Source organism: Furipterus horrens, unplaced genomic scaffold, assembly GCF_987537825.1.
Source record: "Furipterus horrens unplaced genomic scaffold, mFurHor1.1.pri manual_scaffold_5, whole genome shotgun sequence".
In the NCBI taxonomy this organism is placed as follows: domain Eukaryota; kingdom Metazoa; phylum Chordata; class Mammalia; order Chiroptera; family Furipteridae; genus Furipterus; species Furipterus horrens.
The window spans coordinates 135,914,729-135,932,515 of NW_028327175.1; the positions used below are offsets into that span (position 1 = coordinate 135,914,729).

Sequence of the window (17,787 nt, forward strand, 5' to 3'; positions counted from 1 at the left end):
TCTATCTGTTGCCTGGTGAGCTGTGTCACCGGGATTTCTATAGTTGTCTGCCTCATTTTGACAGATGCGTTTTGTTTTCTTGGGCCGGCTGTCGGGGGCAGTGCCTGTGTACGCGTCACAATTCAGCGACCGGCGCCTGTCCGCGACCTATTTCGCAGCCCTGTGGTGCTTTCTTTGGGGGCGGGGGTCCAAGATGGATTCACATAGTTATTCAGCTAGGAGACCGGGATCCGTCCTCCCGCCCCCCTGGGCCTCACTGTTCAAGGCGATGCGGTGGCTGCTTTCCCCAGCGCTGGGGTCGCGCACTGCCAGGGGCTTGACTGCAGCCGGAATTTTTCGCCGCCCCGCTGCTGTCCCAGGTGCGACCGCAAACAGCGCTGCCCTCTTTAACTCTTACCTGCCCAAATGGCACCGCTGGTTTATACCTTCATATGTTGGGCTTCCGTGTAGTTTTATTTTCTGGAATTTCTAGTTATCCTTTGTTTTGAAGTAGTTGTATTCCTCTCTAGTTGTAGAGGGAGACCTAGCGTGTCCGTCTAAGCCTCATCTTGGCCGTAAGTCCAGGGCTTCCTCCTTTTGAGCAGGAACCTGAGGCCCTCCAGTGGCTCGCAGTTGTAGTCTCGGCTTTGGGTCTCCTGCTGGTCCTGAGTCAGACAAGGATCAATGGGAATTGGCTTTACCCTGGAGATATGAACCCAGCTATAGATCCCTAACAGTTTTACAGCCATAGGGGTACTCAGGACTACCCGGTAGGGCCCTTTCCATTTACAGTTGAGTTGGTTTGCTGGTGATCCCCCCTTCCAAATTTTAAGGAGTATGCAGTCCACTGGAGATATGAGTTTGAAAGTTCCCTTTGGGGCTGGTAAAACTTTATTTCCATATTCCTGTAAAGCTTTCTGCACTTGCCCTAAGTTTATTATATACTCAATTGCTTATGGATCTCTGTAGCAAATATTAGATCTAGAGTTAAAAAGGATCAGCCATATAGCATTTCAAATGGGCTGAACTTAGTATTGGCCTTAGGGGAGCCCCTAATTCTCATGAGGGCTGTAGGTAGTAACTTAGCCCAGTTCTCAGAAGTCTCCTGACAAAGTTTTGCTAATGTTTTTTTTAAAGTTTGATTTGCCAGTTCTACCTTTCCAGAGGACTGCGGTCTCAAAGTAGAGTGGAGATAATAGTTTATGCCTAGAGCTTCAGAGACTGCTGGAGTGATCCTAGAAATGAAAGATGGCCCATTACTACTTTGTAGGGATCGTGGGAGACCGAACTGGGGTATTATTTCCTTTAGGAGAGCTTTTGCTACTTCCGTGGTCTTCTCTATCCTTGCCGGTAAAACCTCAATCCATCCAGTAAAGGTGTATCTATCAGGACTAGTTAGTATTTATATCCTCTGCAAGGAGGCATTTTGGTAAAATCAATCGGCCAGTCCTCTCCCAGATAGGTCCTGCTTCGCCAAATAGGTTCTATCAGTGGGGGCAGGGATGGCTTTTGCCCAGGGATGTTGTAGGCACAAAGAGTACAAGCCTGGCAAGTATTTTTTATGGTAGTAGCTATTCCCCTCCCTATGAATAATTTATTAACCATTGTCATTGGAGCATCTCTTCCAATGTGGAAGGAGTCATGCAAAGCCTTTAAGAATTTCCACTGGGAGGCCTGGGGAAGGAAGAGTTTTTGGCCAATATATATCCAGCGTCCTTCATGGACACCTCCTTGCTCCAAAGCCCAAGATAGTTCCTCAGATGTAGGGCTGGGCTTGATATCTGAGCCATTTACATAGGGGAATAAGGCCATTTGTTTGTCAGTCCCTAGTGCTGCTTTCTTTGCCTCTTGGTCTGCTCTCCTATTTCCCTGAGAGATAGGGGACATGTCCTTCTGATGGCCTTTGTGATGCATGACTGCCACTTGCTCAGAGAGTGTAACTGCTTCCAACAGATTTAAGCTTTCTGGTCCATGTTTAATAGGGGAATTCTTAGCAGTGAGGAGCCCTCTTTCTTTCCATATGGCAGCATGCATGCAGAACAAGGAAGGCGTGTTGGGAGTGTGCATAGATATTAACCTTTTTTCCTTGTCCTAGGATGAGAGCTCAGGTAAAGGCTATAATCCCAGCCTTTTGGGCTGAGGTTGAGGGTGAAAGAGGTCATGACTTGATGGTGTTATATAAACTAACTACTGCATATCCTGCTTTTCCCTGCCCATTCTGTACATAGCCGCTTCCATTAGTGAGTCATTCTTCATCAGGGTTTTCTAAGGTCTGATCTAGCAAGTCAGTCCTGCTGGAGTAAGATTAATAATCTCTGAGCAGGAATGGGTCAAACCTGGGGATGACTCTGTAGGCATTAAGGAGGCGGGATTTCAGGTATAACAGGTTTTTACAGATACTTCAGGATCCTCCAGAAGTGCCTGATATTTGGTCAGTCTATTTCCTGTGTGCCAGAGGTGCCCTTTCATTTCTAATACAGTAGCCCCTCTCTATGTCACGATTCACTTATCGTGGCCTCACTGTATCTCGGGATTTTAAAAAATATATTTTTTAAATTATTTATCGCAGATTTTTTGCTATATCGCGGGATTTTGCGGTACTGTATACGTATGTTGTTAAAGTTATGTAGGTTTAAGAGTGTAGAATATGTTTAAGAACATAAGTAGTGTTTATGAAAGTGTGGAAAAGGTTAATAAGGGAATAGGGAAGGTAAATAAGGGACTGGAAACGGTTTATAAGTGTGTGGAGAAGGGCATATAAAACCTTAATATATATATAAATACTAAAATAAACGTAAGGTTCCTACTTCGTGGATTTTCACCTATCGCGGGGGGGTGGGGTGGGGGTGGGGCGGCGTCTAGAACGAAATACCCATGATAAGTGAGGGAATACTGTATTCCTTGTACCTGTTTGAAGTTAAGAATTCTAACTTCTGCCTGAGAGTTAATTTAGCAGCTTCCATGGTTAGTATGGCTGTGGCTGCAACTGCTCTTAGGCACAGAGGCCACCTGGTTGCTACAGTGTCCAGATTTTTAGAGAAATATGCAACCAGTCAAGGTTCATTCCCTAGGGCTATTCCTTGCTTCTCTCCTGTGTATAGAGAGAAAGGCTTGTTTAAATTAGGGATGTCTAAGGCGGGGGGCCTTGACTAGGGCCTGCTTGATGTTATTTAAAGCCTGACCATGTTCCTTTTTCTATATAATGGGTTCAGTGTCTGGTCCCTTGGTAGTCTTTGTACAAAGTTTTGGCAAATAGCCCAAAGTTGGGGATCCAAATCCTACAGAATCCTGCCATTCCTATAAAGGAGTGAAGCTGCTACTTAGTAGCAGGTGGAGTTAATTCAGTAATAGCTTTAATTATCCTCTGTAATAATTACCTAGACCCAAGAGTCAAAATATACCCCAAATAACTTATTTTTTGTTTGGTAATCTGAGCCTTCTTCTTTGATACCCGATATCCTCTTTCAGCTAGGAAGTTCAGAGTCTGCATGGTATTTCGACTGGAAGTCTCTTGGAGGGGCTGCAGATTAGTATATCATCTACATATTGTAAAATGGCTCCTTCTTGTAACTGTAGGAACTATGAGCCCGTGTTGTATAAATTTAGTTATGATAGGCTGTAACCCTTCCAAAGCCTCTTGCTTAATAGGAATGCTGCTTCCTGTGAGGGTAATCTGACCTGGGCTTTAATTGGATTTTAACTGGTAATGCAGTCTTTGCTCTTCCCGGAATCCCGGAGTCCCAAACTAGCAGGTTTCCTGCATCCAGAATGGAACTTGGGGTCTCCTCCTGGTTTTGGCTTCAATTGATTATCTTGACCTTGCTTAACTCAAGTGGCTCTTCAGGGAACAACAAGATGGTTCCCATTCGGGCTAAAAGGTCCTGGCCTAACAGAGGAATAGGGCACTGAGAAACAATCAAAAAGGAGTGTTTGAATATTTGACTCTCAAATTGACAAGTGATAGGGAATGTATATAAATAGGCCTTAAAGTTTCCTTCAACCCCCATTTTCTTAGCTGATTTGGAGGAAAGAGGTCCAGAGCAAGAGTTAAGGACAGAGTAAGTGGCCCCATGATCAACAAGGAAGTTGATTTTCTTACCTGCCATATCCAGAGTTACCTGGGGCTCCTGAGTAGAGATGGGAATATGGGCATTCCCTGGGTCCAGCCTGTTCCCCGAACACCCTCAGTCCTCAAGAGTAGCCATGGCCTTGCATCATCACCCCTTTCCACTCTGGGAATGGGGTCAGTCTACCTTCCAGTGCCAGGGGTCAGAACTGATATTCTTGCCTAGAAGACAGGGTCCCTGAGGTGCTCGAGTGCAATTCTTCGTCCAGTGTCCATGGTGCTTGCACTTACAACAGGTCTAATCCTTTCACCCCTGATTCTTTTGAGGCCCCTGGAGCTCCCCTGATGGGGTATTTCTGCCAATAGCACTACTAAAGTCTAGCACAAGGAGCTCAGCTTGCTTCTCTGTTTCCTTCTTTCCCCGTTTTCTTTCCTCCAAGTCCCTACAGTTAAATACCAAAAAGGCCTAGGGGTTTAGGGGGGCGTCTGTGGATCCATTTGTAATTTCTGAGGCTTTCTGTGAATATCAGGGGCAGACTGGCTTATCAAATGCTGTCCTATCAAGATTTGACCCTCCAGGGAGGATGAATCCAAGTTCGTATATTTTTGGAAGGCCTCTACTAGTCTGTTTCTGAAGAGAGCTGGATCCTCTTCCTTTCCCTGGGTGATTTCCCTAATCTTTTCATAATTTACAGGTTCCTTAATGCAGTTTCTCATTCCTTCCAGTAGGTAATCTATAGTTGCATTCCTACTTCGATTCCCGCCTGATTATTGTATCCCCGGTCAGGATCCAGGTCTGGGATGCCTTGGATAGCAGGCTGCTTAGTACCAGGATTCTGGGTACATAACTGGTCTGCATGTTTATGGGCCTCCTTCCAGATCCGCTGTTTCTCATCTGGGGAACAGCAGGTGGTCAGAATTATGTACAAATCCCTCCTTGACATACTAAAAGCTAAAGTAAGAGTCTGGAAATTACTAGTAAAATGCAAAGGGTTCTCCAAAAAACTCCCTAGCCTGTCTTTACATTGTTGTAAACCAGTTATAGAGAAGGGCACTTGTACCCTATAATGCCTTTGGCACCTGCTACCTCCCTCAATGGTAGTAGAGTAGGAGTGGTAGGTAGACATGAAGCCCCACTCCTAGTATCTCCTACAGGTCAGCTGGCAGCTTTGGATAGCCTGTAGCATAAGGTGGTGGAGAGGTTGATTCCTCTGAGGTAGGGGCAGAGGCTCCCAACTCTGGGGTCCCCTTAATCCCCCTTGAGACAGGTGGGGAACTAAGGAGAGTATCTTCTAATTGATCAACACTTGGGCCTTTATATTCTGTCAGAGTGGGGCCAGAGCAAAACGAGTGATCTCAGTACAGAGCCATAAAGGCCTGCACATAAGGAATTTTGGACCATCTGCCTTCCCTCCTGCAGAATAGATATAACTGTAGTATGGTATTATAATTCTTGCTTCCATTCTCAGGCCATATCTCTTTGTCCCTAATTTGTGCTGGGGTCAAGCAGTGTTACAAAAGAAGACTAATCTCTTCCTTTTAAAATTTTTAGGGTCAAATTTATCCCAATTGCTAAGAATGCAACCCAATGGTGATTTGGAAGGGATGAAAGGTGTTCCCATCTCTATGGTGGTGATTCTGAAGAGAAGAAAAATAAACACAAAGATACTCCTTTACAATCTAAAGGCATCTCTCTTTGCTTGTCTCAGGAGTTTTCCCAGTGGACCACATGGTGTTTCCTGGAATCCCACTGACCTACTGTTACAGAGTGGGGGTCTCCAAAATTCCCCAGAGCCTGTGGGTTGGGGGATGGGGAAAAGGGAACAGCTTTTAAGATGCCTTTGCATGATTATGGCTAGTAGCTAGTGTTTTAGTTATGCAAATGGCTTTGGTTCTTCCAAGGCCCCAAGGAGATGGGAGGGGTTTTGACCATGGAATAGTGAGGAAAGAGCATACAGAGCCTGAGCAAGGTTCTGTGAATGGTCAGAACTGGTTGCCACGATCACTGCATCATAGGATGCAGTCAGGGATTTAAAAATAGGTGGCGACCATTTGAGAGAAAAAGAGATCCACGTGGTTTGCAAGGAGGGCAGAGGAGAACTCCATGCGGCTTGGAAAGGAAAGAGAAAACTCCATGCTGCTTTGAAAGGGAGAATACCATGTGGCTTTGAAAGGGCAAAGCACATGGTTTCCTGGACTGTTATACGGAGGCTGATGACATCATACCCCAGATCCTGAAGGAGAGAGCTGACAGATAAGGGATGGGGAGCTTCTGGGCATGTTTTTGGCTTCTAGCCTTTTGGGGAGCAAGGGAAGTGATGGGTCCTCTGGGAGAACAGGGCTTTGAGCTGAAGTGCTCACTGCCCTCCCCAGGTTGGAATACTGTAAATAAAGACCTGTTTTCCTCAACACTAATAGTTGGGTTTTACACCAAGGCGTCATGTAAAAGAACCCCCTTTCACTCTGTAACACTACCAGACATCTCTGGTGACAGAAATCTAAGATTGAGAGGATCACCACAGTCTAGTTTTGTTTCTTTTCCTATGCTGAATTCTGAGTTCCAAGTTCCCTGGACACTACTTGCATAATTCATGGTCCTAGTGAGTGTCCAGAGTACAAAGAACATTCTTGAGCTATTGCCTATAATCCTGAAGACCCCAGATCCATTGCTCTACCTAGGTAGCCTGAGTAAGTTTCCATTCCTCTATTCTCCATCTACAGAGACCCTCATCTTCCTGTAAGCCTTCAGGTCTGGGGCAAGGGAGGTGTCTTACTAGCAAAATAGTTTCTGGCCCTATAAATTATCAAGAAGAGAGAATGCTTGAGTATTCTGTCTAATTTTTCCAGAACTTTAAGAAATTGTACCTGAGTCTGATTTGCCCATAAGGGATGCCAAGAGGTGTCTAAAGATCTCCCCTTCATATTGGAGGTGGATCTCCTAGTGGCATGACTGACTGAGAGGGCAAGTTAAAATATAGCGAGGGACTACTGTACCCCTATAGCCCTGGCTGGTGTGGCTCAGTGGATTGAGTGCTGGCCTGTGAACCAAAGGGTCACTGGTTTGATTCCCAGTCAGAGCACATGCCTGGGTTGCAGACCAGGTCCCCAGTTGGGACTGAGTGAGATGCAACCACACATTGATTTTTCTCTCCCTCTCTTTCTCCCTTTCCCTCTCTCTAAAAATAAATAATTAAAATAAAATAAATACCCCTAGAGAGGCAAGTAAACCATTTAAAATTTCAAATTTAACTAACTGGGTAAGAGTGGCTTCATGTGGCCATTTCTGGTGACAAATGACCATCAGACACCTGTTAAGTGGCTCTGGCCAATGTTGCTGTTTGCAATGATAGTATATACACGCCAAAGATGGGAATGGCTCATTCCTGCAACTATACTTAGCAATGGGTCTATTAGTGACTCCAAAATAGATATTCTGGGTACAAATACAGCAGGAACCATTCCTACACAAAAGGCAAGCTGGGTACAGGTGTAGGTATAAAGGCCAAAATTCAGCTGGGGAGGACAAGTGTAAAAGACTATCTATGGGCCTGATGATGAGACTGCAAAAAGAAGTCATAACGCAGGCGAGGTGGTGACTGATACCCCATTTAGAAGGTCAAACTACGCCTATGAGAGAGTGGCTGTGGGGCGGGTCAGTGTCTTGTGGTTTACAGTGTGCTTGACCAGAGTGTGGACATATTTTTGCACCTGGCAGGGGCTAAGGTTAACCTCTTCCTGTACCCAGATTATCCAATTGGGTATCTTCAGGTGGTGGGCACCATTGTGGCTTTTAACTGCCTGACCCATGCCTGCAAATTTAGCGGCCAACCTTCCATCAGGGAATATCAGATCCACCAAAACAGAACAGATGGCAATGGAAAGGGGACATTCCTGTGTGCCAGGGAAGCAAAGGGCGTTTGTAGCTCTGAAGTCTTCTCCTGGCAATGGATTTCCAAAAACTGTTGCAGGTGGGGACCGGTAACCAGGTTCTTGCTGATCGCCAACTAAAAATTGAATTGAATACAGAAAGACTTTATAGCAGAGAGGGAGATTTATTAAGCAATAGTACACTCCAAAAAACATGGGAGCAGGCCAACTCCAAGCAGAGATCGACCTCAGGGGCTGGAGGGATTCTATTCTTATAGGGCAGATATTTTCTGGCTAGTTTTGGTGGGCTTTTATTGCACATGTACAAGTAGTGCTATTACTTTTAAGCTACTGTACATGTGGTTTCCCATGATTGGCCCCTGGGAAAGGGGGTCCCACAATGCTAATTTATTATAACACTATTATAATGAAGCAGGGGTCATGTAGCATCTTCTGCACAGGTACATTCATTATTCACCATTATTCAGCACTTTTCCAGAAAGCAGGGAAAGCCAGTCTTAGGACAGGGTTTAGAACAGGGTCCCGGTTGGGCATCAATGTCCTTTGTTTTAGCCCTGGGGTGCCTCTGGAGTTTCCTCCCTCCAATCTCCTGCCTTAAAAGCATACACTTTGTGGTCTTTTTTTGACTGGTTGTTTTCATTGAGCACAGTATTTTCAAGGTTTATCCACGTTGTATCATGTATCGATACTTCCTTTTTAATTGCTGAATAATATCATCATATGGATATACAAAATTTTGTGTATACTTATTCCAGTTGCTGGATATTCTTATTGTTTCCATTCTTTGGCTATTATAAAAATTGCTGCTATTAATATTTGTGTATAAGGGTTTGTGTGAACACACATTTTCATGTTTTTTAAACATATGAATGTGAATCCCGACTGGTATGGCTCAGTGGACTGAGCGCCGGCTAGTGAACCAGGTCACACGTTCAATTTCCTGTCAGGGCACATACCTGGGTTGCCAGCCAAGAGGCAACCCATTGATGTTTTTCTCACACATTGATGTTTCTCTACTCTCTCTAAAAATCAATAAATTTTAAAAATGTTAAAAAAATAAAAATATAAAAATATGACTGTGAATGTGTATTGTATCTATTTTGAAATAATTTCAAATTGCAGAAATTTGTGAGAATTCCCATAGTCCTTTCACTCATTCCCCAATTGTTAAAAATTTTATCATGTTTTCACTTTCTCTCCGTATATATTTATATATAATTTTTTTTTGTTGAGTCTTTTTATGAACAATGTGATAGAAAGCTATAGACTCAATTCCCTATTACCCCTAAATATTCAGTGTGTATGTCCACAAAACAAAGATACTCTCCTTCAGAAACATGATATAACCCTCCAAGTCAGGAAATCAACATTGATATAACTCAGATCCCCATTCAAATTTCACTACCTGTCCCAACAATGTCTCTTTTCCTTTTCTGGTCCAAAATCTTACCCAGGGACTTACATTGAATTTAATTGTCATGTATTAGTCTCCTTGAATCTGGAACAATTCCTCAGTCTTTTCTTGTTGTGGTTGTTGTTTTTTTTTTTTTTTTTATGACCTTGACAGTTTTTAAAAGAACAGGCCTTTTATTCTGTAGGCTAATCCTCAACTGGATCCATCCAGTGTTCCTCATTACTAGACTCAAGCCATACATTTTGACAGGAAAACCACAGAAATGAAGTTTGGCTCTTCGGTGGTGGTGTCAAGTCTTCACACCACTGTGATGAGAACTTTTTGTTCATTTGGTCAAGTGGTTTTCTCCACCATAAAATCACCATTGTTTCCTTTGTACTTGATAAATATCTTGTAGGGAGATATTCTGAGATTATGCTACTATTTTGTCCCTCCCTTTATCCACCAGCCTTAACATCCATTAATGACTCCTGCCCAAATCACTCATCACAACAATGGTGGTCAAATAGTGTTTTTTCTTATGCTACCATTTTCTTCTATACTTAGTAGTTAACATTCTATTGTAAGGAATGGTTTTCCCTTCTCCCCTTTTAATTATTTCTTCATCATTTATCTCAATATGAAGTTGTAGACTTATAATTCATTCAATGGGTTGTATTTCTGTGGTCATTTATTTTCATGCTCAAATTATCCTAGATTTGGCCAATGGGGGGTCCCTTCAAGCTGACTTCTTTGTCCTGTTGGCATGTTCCCATCATTCTATAAGAATTTTCATACTTTCTGGTTCTAGACATTTTAGGCTTATTTTGTATTTCTTTTTTAAATATTTTATTTATTTAGAGAGGGGGAAGGGAGGGAGAAAGAGAGGGAGAGAAACACCGACATATGAGAGATACATCACTGGGCTGGGCCCAGCGTGCAACCCAGGCATGTGCTCTGACCAGGAATCAAACAGCGACCCCCAGTTCACAGGCCAGCACTCAATCCACTGAGCCACACCAATCAGGGCTCATTTTGTATTTTAAACAGATACCTGACAGACTGGGAAAAGATATTTGCAACATCTAAAACCAACAAGGAATTACTATCTCAACTATATAGGGATAAATTTCAAAGCAAGAAAACTATGGGTAACACAATTTAAAAAATGGAAGAAAGTATAATCAGGAAATCCAAAGGTGAGAAAACCATGCAGCCCACAAGTGGATGAAGAAATGCTCTGTTTCACTAGCAATCAGAGAAACACAAAATAAAACTATGAGGTGAATCCCCAAATTGACAAGGCTATTAAGAAGCAGGAAACATATGCAAGATTGTGAATGATGGCAGCTCCCCTGAGAGCAAACTGGCTGTTCAGGTCTGTCTACACCCTATGACCCAGGGTCTTAGAATCTGAAACAAGAATTTAAGTTGGAGTAGTCTCTTAGGGAGATGATTTCAAGAAACATCAGTAGATAGTAGGGAAGTGAGACAGAAGAGAAGGAAGATAATTAAGGGTGCATTATTAAGCAAGTTACTACTGTGGGCAACTGGAGTTCACCTCTGGGGAAACCTAGAACACAATGCCTTAGATTTATCCACCTGAAAGAAGGAGCTGGGTCCTCTCAGTCATTGGTTGAGAGCTACTCTGAATCCAGAAAAGAATTCATTTCCCAGACTTAAAAAAAAAAAACTTCCCAGACTTCGGCTCACTCTGTTCATAAGCAGAGTAGTCTCTAGGAGTCAGAGAGAGCCCTTGAGTACGGGGATGCAGGTAGTGTCAGTGGAAGTCTTGTTCAGCTCTATACCAAAATGGTAAGGTCCAAAGTCATATGAGTAGGGCATTAAAACAGAATCTGTTCTGCCAGGTAATCCTGCTCCATTATGGCCAGGAGAGGTGGGAATGAGTGATGTGTGAATGTCACTGCTATTAAGGGGAATTTTAACTTTTTGAGATAGTTGCCCCCCCAAATTTAATAAATAGATAAATATTACCCCGAATGGCAATGGAATGGATTGACTAATTAAAATATTAGCAGTTTCAAGAGGATGTAGGGTTAAAATTTAAGAACATCCAGCATTATTTTTGAGTTCTTAAAAGTATTTTTCTCTAAGTCCTCTGTATCCTATTCTGTGCTGATCTATATTTACCTGAACACACAGTGTCTTGTTCATCTGTTTTTTAAAGAAAAACAAACAGTTCACTGTTATCTTTGTTAGGCGATTGTAAGAGGAAAAAAAAAATCACCAGAAGGAGTTATTTATAACTAGGTAGCAAATGAACGTTTTCCATGGAAAATGTGTTTCCATTTTGAAGTCCCAAAAGGTATAAAATGCATCTGAGTTAAGGAAAATGAAAGTGTTTAAAACCAAAGGATATCCTGAGGAAAAGTTTAAATAAGTGAAAGAAAGTTTGGTAAAATCACAAGAAGTACTTACATATCCTTGCTGAGTTTTCGCAAAGTGGGCATTTCAAAGTTTATATTTGATAATTTTCCCATCTAAGAAAAACAACTGAGCAACTGCTCTAACTTGTTTTTATTTAATCTTTTAAAATATTGCTTATTCAGAGCCTAATATGTGCCAGCTACACAAACAACTAGTTAACTGGTTCTGGTCAATGAACCTAACCGTGAGCAGAGGTGATACATAAGACTCTAAGGTCAAGTCATTTTCATGGGTCTGAAGATGCAAGTGCAGAGTAACTGGAGATTTAGATTAACTTCAAGGATGGAAGCAGAACAGACAGAGCTGAGCATAGAATTCACATCCTCTCATTGCTTATATAATGGTCTTCCAATGGCGGCCTCTAGAGTATCAAATATGATATGATGCTAGGCTATCATAAAGAATAGTTCCATCATTGTGGGTAAATCTTATGTTTCTTGTAGATAATACAGTAATTCTTTTTGTAAAAAATAGTACAGACATCTTAAGTACCTATGAGTTTAGGGAAAAAAATCAGAGTAACATGAATTTGTGGGATAATTATAGAAGTTACAATTTATCGAGTGAGGACTTTAAGCTGAGCCCTGAGCTAAGCAATGTACCCTCCTTATTTTATTTAATACTTAAGTCTATTAATGTAACAGAACCCATGGGCTGTTCAGTTACTAGGGGCCCGATTTCCCGCCGCCAGAAGCATAACTCAATACCAGAGTTTGGTGAAAAGAAAAAGAATAGTTTATTTAATAGTCATATAGATTTAGATTATTTGCAGATTTCTGCCATTGTCTTATTTTCTTTTAAACACCCACAAACACATAGTCCTGCCTCCCCCTACCAAACCAGGCTAGTTTTTGAAAAATCAGAGATACAGTCTTCCTACTTCCCAGACACAGTTGTTTTACCAGCAGCTCCCAATCATTCGAGCCTGATTGGGGAGATTTTTGCCTGTTGCGGTGCCCTTCATCTCTTAATGCAGAACCACGTGGAGTTTCCAGCCTCCCTGTAAACCGCATGGAGTTCTCCCTTTCCTTTCAAAGCCGCATAGTATTCTCCTCTGCCCTCCTTGCAAACTGCGTGGATCTCCTCTCTTCCTCTCAAATGTCTGCCACCTATTTTTAAATCCCTGACTGCGTCCTGTGACACAGTGGGTGTGGTAACCAGTTCTGACCATTCACAGAACCTTGCGCAGGCTCTGTGTGCTCTTTCTGCACCATTCCATGGTCAAAACCCCTCCTATCTTCTTGGGGCCTTGGAAGAACCAAAGCCATTTGCATAACTGAGAAACTAAGTTACTAGCCATAATCATGCAAAGGCATCTTAAAAGCTATTCTCTTTTCCCCATGCTCCAATCCACAGGCTCTGGGGATTTTTGGAGACCCCCACTCTGTAACATTAAGATAGGTACTATTTCTAATCTCATTTTAGAGGTGGGGAAAATAAAGCACATACTCACATTCAGCCCCTGGCTGGTTTGGCTCAGTGGATTGAGCGTCGGCCTGCGAGCTAAGTGTCGCTGGTTCGATCTTCCAGTCAGGGCATATCAGAGAAGGAAAACTCTGACTCCAAAAAACCTCCGCTGCCTTGCGGCATACCTCTTCAGGGGAAAGGCTAAGGGAGTAAACCCCGACAGAAAATCCGGAGCCGGAGTCCCTAAGGCGGTTTGACGTTGTAGTCAACACCAGCAACTCCTGCGGCGCACCTGAAGCCAAGCTGTATTGACTCCGTCTTTCCCTTGGATCCTTCAGCTGCGAAGAGAGGGAGGGTCTGCTGCATGGGCAACAGCAGACCCTCCATATCACCCTGCCCAGGCTCTGTAGCTTCAGCTTCACTGGAGAGGACACTCCAGCGTCATCGCAAGATGTCGATTCAACACGGGAGGAGACAGATACCGTGTCACTCCCGAGTTGGACTGCACAGCCATTCTCGGTGGTGCAGATAGACTCTTAAGAAGCTACACCAACGTCTCTCGAGACGGACGGCTGCCGAGGACGACTCACATTCACACAATAGGTAAGATGGAAGAATTTGAACTCAAGAGATTCCAGTTTGTTTTCTCTTTTTTATGTAGTGCCTCACAGATCAAGGTAAATTCCTTTTCAAAAGTTCAAGCACTGTTATTTGTCACTAAAGCTGTGTTATGCTGAATGTCTTATATAATTACATATACTTACAAGTCATTATTTTGCCAGCAGCATAGGTCTATAATTTCTTCTCAAACATTCTCTTATTGATCCAAAAGCAGTTCTTCCCAAATGAATTGAAATGCAGAAGTAACAAATTCCAAGACACACACTATGGAGTACCTGAAATACTATAGATACAGCACAACATAAAACAAAGAACAGTTTATCTATTCTTGGAGCAGGTGACAGCTCATGTTCAGAAGAGGGAGAATAAGTACACTAAAGTGATGAATGACAGACATCACAATCTTTTCCTCACATTCAGTTTGAAAAAAGAAAACAATCTCCACATGTTGCTTTCAGTTGATGCCACCTCAACATTAAAAATTCCCCCTTAGAAGTCTTCTTGAAAATTACTCTGTATAACTCTGAAAGGTTTTATTTTCTCAGATTCTTCTTGACAGGTGCTCTCCTAGGTGTATAGTGTTAATGATGCCAATAAACTCTTGGTGTTCCAAACAGATAACGTTGTTGCTGCGCAAATGCTCTTTCATACTGTCTGACACTATTAATTATGGGAAAGTCTATCGGTCAGTTCTCTGATCCATCACATTTTCAGAAAGTTGAGGATCACAGTCATCATTAAACATTTGCAATCTATTGGACATCTTTGGTAATCAATTTGCTTTGTGATCTTCAACAAATCACTCAATTCTCTGATCCTCATTTTCCACTTCTATAGAAGAAAAAGGTTGGACTAGGTATTCTGAAATTTTCTTGGAGCTTGTTGTCTAAGTTACTAGGATTTATCCATGTCAAATGGCTGAAAGTTTCAAACAAGTAATTTTACATGAACATGATCTATTCTTCTATTTATTTAGGCCTTTAAAAACTGATTGCTATAATATTCAGTAGCTTTCAATGTAGAGTTTCACACACCTTTCACTAGATTTATTCCTAAATATTTGATTTTTGATAAGTGGGATATTTTAAACAATTTCATTTTGTCTATGTTTAATGCTGGTACATTAATGCAATTTAAAAAAAATAACTTTTTGTTTTAGTATAAGTTTAGATTCTCAGAAAATTTGCAAAGATAATAATACCTTTTATCTAGTTTACCTTAATGTTAACACAAATACAGTACATTTGTCAAAACCAAAAAATTACCATTAAATCAATAGTATTAACTAAACTATAGTCTTTATTTAGATTTCAGAAGTTTTCCATTAATATCCTTTCTCTGTTCCAGGGTCCAGTCATTTGGTCATTGTCTCTGCCAGTCTGTGACAGTCTTTTCTTGCTTTTCACGACCTTTAAACATTTGAAGAATACTAGTCAGGTGTTTTTTAGAATGTTCCTTGGTTTGGGTTTGTCTGATAAAGTGTCATGATTAGATTGGGGTTGTGGTGTTACTGGTGATGTTGGCAGCAAAATGGCAGCAGTTGTTAGATGCAAAGTGGGACTTCAGTTCTTAAGTCTGAAGTTCAGCAGAGAAAGAATTCAGAGCCAAAAACTCAAAATATAAGAGAAAGTTTATTTACAAAATTGCAGAGGTAGAAGAAGAGAGCCAGTTGGACTACATAGGCTTAGGAGACAAGTTATAGAAGCAAAAGAAGGGCCCTTGGAGCTTAGAAGAAGGAAAGGCAAAGGTAACACACCTGGGAGGAAGAAGAGGGGAAGGAAAGGCCCTGGTGCGAGAGAGAATAGGAGCTGGTCTTATCTTCTTAATTATTGAATCTACTTAATTACTGAATTAAGAGTAATGTACCCTAGAGGAGTATTAAAACCTCAATTGTAATTGTGGTCCATTTGTCTTATGGTCTTGGTCTTCACATGTAGAGAAATTGTTGGCAGACTTTGTGTATAAAGAACCATAGGAGCCCTGGCATGTATGGCTCAGTGGATTGTGTGCCAGCCTGTGAACCAAAGGGTCATGGGTTCAATTTTCAGTCAGAGCACATATCTGGATTGTGGGCCAGGTCCCCAGTTAGGGGTGCACAAGAAACAACCACACATTGATGTTTCTCTCCTTCTCTTACTCCCTCCCTTCCTCTCTCTCTAAAAATAAATACAGTATTTCCTCACTTATTGTGGGTATTATGTTCTAGACGCCCCCCCCCCCGCGAAGTAGGAAACTTACATTTATTTTACACTCTTAAACCTACGTAACTTTAACAACATATGTATACAGTACCACAAAATCCCGCAATACAATGAAAAGTCTGCGATAAATAATTAAATATAATATTCTTTAAAATCCCGCAATACAGTGAGGCCATGATAAATGAACCATGATATAGAGAGGGACTACTGTGCATAAAATTTAAAAATAAATAAATAAATAAATAAATAAATAAAAAGCTCCATGTTATGGTGGTTGGCAACGTGGGCTGTGAAAGAATTCACAAAGAGAGAAAGTGTAGAGAGTGAAATTTTTATTCATGCTCGAAGGAGAGGGGCATGGTTTGGAGAGATGCATCAGTATTGAAGGGTGGGGACTTTAAACTTTTGTTGGATTATAATCAGATTTAAAAAGGGTGGGAGGGTTTGCTTGCTGCTGTGTGGCCCTGGGCTATTGGGGCATTGTAACAAGGCTGCAGTTTGTCCCAATGTTGTCTTCTGCCTGTGACTGTAGGGAGTGGTTAGTCCTGTTCCGTTCTTGCTTTCCAGTCCTGGGGACAGAAGCTCAGAAGAGTAAAATGGCAGTCATGTTTAACAAGGTCAAAGGCCTGTTAGGCAAATGGCGCCACAATAGCAAATGGCTCGACTTTATCCTTTCATTCCAGATGATGTTATTTTACATCATAAAGAATTCACTTTTTCAGTTTTCAGACTAATAGAGGGGGCTGTTCATCTCATTTCAATATCAAACTGAATACTGAGGGTAGAGTGGATACAGTGGATGTGGATTATAGTTTTGGTGTAGAGTCTGCTTACCTCTGAATTGTTCTCTTTTCTAGGGAATAACCTCCTAGGGCTTTAAAAAAATTTATTTATGTATATATTTCTTAAGATCCTTTCAAAAAAAGATTTTACTTATTTTTAGAGAGAGGGGAAGGGAGGGAGAAAGAGACAGAGGGAAACAGTGATGTGCAAGAGATATACGTCGGTCAGTTACCTCTCAGATGCCCAGCAATTGTTCTGTTTGCATGATGTCACTGGACTACACCAGTCAGGATTTAGGGCTTTTAACTGCAAAACAAGAGTTTGTTTTCTGGAGATTAAGTTCTGCCTTTAGGAGGTTTTCAGTTTGACTGTTCAGTCTGTCATCCCAAACAGCTTCAAAATTTGTCACATATCTTTTCTTTTTTTAAAATTAACCATATTGATTGGAAAGTTTAGTTTCAGGTAATGGCTAACAAGCTTAGTAATCAATGTACAGTATGTAAGAAGCTATTGTTTCAGGAGCTGAAGGTACGACCCACCTTGACTCCAGGAGACCGTAAAGTTCTACCTTTGGCCTCAGGAGGCCTGCAAGCAATTCAAGATGGTATGTGAGCCATTTTACTCCAGGGTGAGATGATTACCACCCAGGACACAGATGAAAGAATGCTGCAGATTTTATCTGATTAACTTTCCCTGAATTCCAAACCCTTTACTTACACTTTTCTTAGAAAAAGGGTCCTTTTATAATAGAATTTAAGCTGATCTGGTAGGGTACAAACCCTCCATCTCCTCAGATTGCCAACCATCTGAATAAAGCACTCATAAAGATTCAATCCCTGTTTCTCCTTATTGGGTCTGGTAGATGACAGGCTTTTCCAGTTTCAACATCATCATTTATTATTATTTTTATCCTCTCCTAAGGACATTTTTTTACTGCTTTGAGAGAGAGAGGAAGGGAGAGAGAGAGAAACTTCAACTGGTTGCCTTCTTGTAAAGGCCCC

At 41.7% G+C, this 17,787-nt stretch overlaps 1 pseudogene; it reads right to left on the reverse strand.

Moving 5' to 3' along the window:
• Positions 1–536: 536 nt before the first annotated feature.
• Positions 537–17,787, reverse strand: part of LOC150009915 (NEDD8-conjugating enzyme UBE2F-like) — a 56,536-nt pseudogene continuing 39,285 nt past the window's right edge.